Source organism: Paroedura picta, chromosome 7 (genome assembly GCF_049243985.1).
Source record: "Paroedura picta isolate Pp20150507F chromosome 7, Ppicta_v3.0, whole genome shotgun sequence".
NCBI lineage: Eukaryota > Metazoa > Chordata > Lepidosauria > Squamata > Gekkonidae > Paroedura > Paroedura picta.
Genome location: NC_135375.1, coordinates 65,294,329 through 65,299,086, shown reverse-complemented (window position 1 = coordinate 65,299,086; position 4,758 = coordinate 65,294,329).

The following is a 4,758-nucleotide window of genomic DNA, read 5'->3' as shown; positions in this document are numbered from 1 at the left end:
CAAATCAGGAAACTCTGAAAATTGACTTAGAGGTCACACTTTTAATATATCAAATATATACAATATAAAGGGTAGTTTATATAAAGGGTGGTTAATATGTGCTTGGATTATTTCCCAAGACCTTTATGTTGCAATTTTTTTTGAGATGGCTGACCTTGCTTAGCTTCTGAAATCTGATGAAATGGGGCTCTATAATACCGCCTTCCCTTCCATGGTTAGCACTACTGTTCCTCAGGGTTTTTTGGTCTATGTTGGTCTGTTCCCAGACATCCACTCCCTTGATCTTCAGTCAAATATTTATTTTTATACTGTTCTATAAGATATCAAAAGAATATCCAGGAAATCCAGGAAACAGAAATAAATAATATAAGTAGGAACAAGACAACAGCAGACATTAATTTGAGGTGGAATGTAAGTGCTTTAAAAAATCCTAACAAAAGATCTTCAATAAAATTTCAAAATTCAAAAAAAAAAAATCAGCATCTCCCTTCTCCCTGCTGCCTACCACCTATGTCCCATATCTGTAGATCTCATACTTAGGGGCTGCTGAAAGCAGGTTATTGACACTTTGTTCACCAAGGAAGCTCAAACGCTGTTCAACCAAGTAAATGGAAAATTATCCAAAGGGGAAGAAGGTTGAGGTGGATTGTGCCTACTGGTGGTATTCGATTTCTAGTCCTCATCAAAACCATCCTGGAATGGAGTCCAGTTCTAGGAGACCTGAAGAAAACCAATACCCATCTATGGATTTGTTGATATTGTTCTGTTACTGTTTGAATATGCATGTACATTTTTAACTTTAATTGAACATTAATTTAATTTTAAATTGAATGGCTTTTAAATTGTATTGCTGTTTTTTATATGATGTTAACTGCTCTGAATTACCTGCTGGAAGGGCAGTATAGAAATAAAAAAGTAAAATTTAAAAAAATTAAGTGAATATATAAAGAGCTTCAAAAAGTAAAATTAAAAAAAATTAAGTGAATATATAAAGAGCTTAAGAGCCTCTTGTGGCACAGAGTGGTAAGGCAGCAGATAAGCAGTCTGAAAGCTCTGCCCATGAGGCTGGGAGTTCGATCCCAGCAGCCGGCTCAAGGTTGACTCAGCCTTCCATCCTTCCGTGGTCGGTAAAATGAGTACCCAGCTTGCTGGGGGGTAAACGGTAATGACTGGGGAAGGCACTGGCAAACCACCCCGTATTGAGTCCGCCATGAAAACGCTAGAGGGCATCACCCCAAGGGTCAGACATGACCCGGTGCTTGCACAGGGGATACCTTTACCTTTTTATAAAGAGCTTACATATGTAGATTCTGTGGATGTGATCTGAAAAAAAATTGTCTCCCTTTATGCAGAAAGAGCACAAGCACATGGAAGTTGTTTGTGAGTTGTCTGTGAGCTGAAAGGTAGGGATGGACAGAAATAAAGAAATGGACAGAAATAAAGCTAGAAAGGAGTCTTGGTGGTGCAGAAAAATAAAAAAAAACAGTTCTCTTATATTTTCTCTGATGGCAAGTATTGCAGCACACACCCCAGCAGCAGCATAACAAACACTTCCCTTAGTAGATATAGGTAAACTAAGCATGAGGGAAGTCTTCACAAACAACCCAGCAGATAATAGACCTTTCTGTTGGTATCTTAGACCTTTCTGTTGGTATCTTATGTTGACTACAAACATCAGTGTTGAAACATTTATACTGAGACAATGAAACTGTCTCTATGATTCATGTCTGCTAACATATCCTTGTAGACACCTGCCAAAAATATATTGTCTCAAATTGTTGAATATCATGATTCCTGAACTCTAAGCATACCACAGTGTGCGTTTGTCTCACTCCACAGAAGTATGTTCAGTTCTTATTCCCACCATGCTAATTCACTTGTTCAGATTCTTTCCAGACCTCCACAAGCGACTCTTCATGAATGCCATCTTATCCTTTCCTCTTTGTGCTTCTTAGAGCTAAACTGTACGTTACACTCCCAGAGCTTTCTTCAAAAGCTGCTTCAAGCTGTGGCAGTGACTCTTATGTGTGAGTACGCGTGAGAAAGGCTTGGGTGAAAGAAGTGATGGTAGGGAGAGGCACAACACTTTCCCTGCTTCTTGGTCCACAAATTTCTGATTGGCTGTCTCCAAACATATTTTCCCTCATGGATTTTCAGACATGCCTTTGCAGGAACATTCTGTGGGGAAAGGGAAATAGTGGCTGCTTAAAAAGGTTATGTGATGCAAGGAAATAATAAATAGGACAAATGACCTTTTTTCGGTTTAAAAGGACTGTATCAGAATTTTCATTCCACAAGGGGGCTCTGGGAAAATGATTCTAGTGCTACTGTACCAACTATAATCATGCCTACAGATCCTAACTAAGCCTGGAGGCCCTAGCCCTGAAGGCCCAGTAGATTCTCTTTTTCTCATGCACAAGATGCATTGACTGCTCCTGTTGCTGCTCTGCTTTGTGGGGAGGTGTTTACAAACAGGAGTGGTGTGAAGGAGAGGGATTTCTGATGAAGAGCTGGGCATGATTCCACTGTCTTTGTTCATCCAAGCACATGTAAGGCCTTTTACAGAACCAGAAAAGGCACTTCAAGAAAATGAGGTTTAGATTAGAGAAATGACAGCATGGAAGAGGCACAACACCTTTCTTACAATTTCTTTGATGCAAATATGCATGTTTTTAAACCACACTGGTGAAAGTGGGTTGGAGAGATGGTTTGCCTGTAACACCGCTTTAAGCAGTTGACTGTTTATTTTTGTTGTTGTTTTCTCAAATGCCCCTTGTTTTTATTTTTGTCAGCACTTGTGCTACACTTTCTTTTTTCTAAATTAAAGTAACACCATTTACATAGAGTAAGGTGACCAGATTGTCCCACTTTTGGACTTATGTTGAAATTAAATATATATATATTACAATACTATTTTTGCATTCTATGTGTTCTATGAAACCTTTTGTTGCTCCATATAGATAATTTTTAAATCAAGAACCCCCTGGTCAGTGGTGTCCTGCTTTATCAATGTTAAAATCTGATCACCTTAACATAGAGCTGAATGCAATGGTACTATTCTGGTAACTTTTTAAAAAACTTCATTTAGAGGAAGAGCTCTTTTAGATGAAATAATCTTGCTTTATGTAATATTCCCTAGTTGAGGGAAGGGGATTCTTGAAAGGATGGAAGTTTAGTGGTTCACATGTTGGTCAGCCAATAAGAACAATGGAAATGAAATTTCCCCTGTAGGCCAGAAGAACAGGTTGACCTGAATTTGACAAGTACATATATCTACAAGGCAATAAATGTGCTCACCACAAAAACTGTATATGTCTTGACACAAGCACCTTCTTGCAGCCACAACTGTTACAGAGCTTTATCTTACCCTTGGGGGTAGCATTACTTTACAACAGGCACATGGAAACTAAGAGGCCCTTTGACTGTTCAGAAGGTAAAGGTAAAGGTATCCCCTGTGCAAGCACCGAGTCATGTCTGACCCTTGGGGTGACGCCCTCCAGCGTTTTCTTGGCAGACTCAATACGGGGTGGTTTGCCAGTGCCTTCCCCAGTCATGACCGTTTACCCCCCAGCAAGCTGGGTACTCATTTTACCGACCTCGGAAGGATGGAAGGCTGAGTCAACCTTGAGCCGGCTCCTGGGATCGAACTCCCAGCCTCATGGGCAAAGCTTTCAGACGGCTGCCTTACCACTCTGCGCCACAAGAGGCTCTTGACTGTTCAGAAGCAACATATTAATCTCTGAACCACAATACTGTACTGAGAATATTGTTCTCTCTAACAGTCGTTCTCTGACAGTGACAGGTAACCAGCCCTCTAACCAATGAAAGGTCAGAAGTTTATTTATTCCAGGTGTCAAGTGAAAATCTCGTACCCTGGCCAAAAATCACTAAATGTTATATTTTAAGATCTTTATTTAAAATCAGCACAGGTACTTGTGAAATGATTAAAGACACACCACAACAATCCAAAAAAATGCTGGAATATGACAATAAATAAAAAGCATGAATATCATCCATTAGTCTATCCATCTTAAATTTGAAAGATAAAATACAATTTCTTAGATTCTTATCAAAGTGTTTTGTTTTGTTTTTTAATAGAAAAGATGTCTCCCTACAACTTAAATTTGAGAGAGTCAGGGGAATAAGGATATGGCCACCTTATTTAGGCCCAAGTACATAAACCTTATTTTGCTTTTTCTAAGACTTAGTCTGAGCGTAGTGCCAGTTATTCATTAACTGACTTTCTCAGGGCTAGAACTAGGGTTGTGCGATTCGGCCGCCGAAGCGGCCGTTCCGTCCGGGCGCAGCCAGCACCGCGCCGCGGGGGGGAGGGCGGTGCCGGCAGCGGCGTGACAGCGGGCGCAACCACACAGGCGCGGAACTCCGCGCCTGCGTGGTTGCGCCCGCTGTCACGCCGCTGCCGGCACCGCCCTCCCCCCCCGCGGCGCGGCGCTGGCTGCGCCCGGACGGAACGGCCGCTTCGGCGGCCGAATCGCACAACCCTAGCTAGAACAGTACGAACATGCTGAAGAGTGCAATACATGCTTTCTGATTTTGCTGAAGAGCAATACATGATTTGAAAACTAAAAAGCAAATTCTCATTCCTACCTTGTTCAAGGTTCTATCTAAACCATTAGGGTCAAAGTCTGCGACTCAGCTAGTTAAATAACACCCTGTACTCCTGAAAGATCAGTGGTTTATTTTTTATTTTTCAAAAAATAACCCTTATATTGAATTATCAGTCCCGTGGTAATGTCT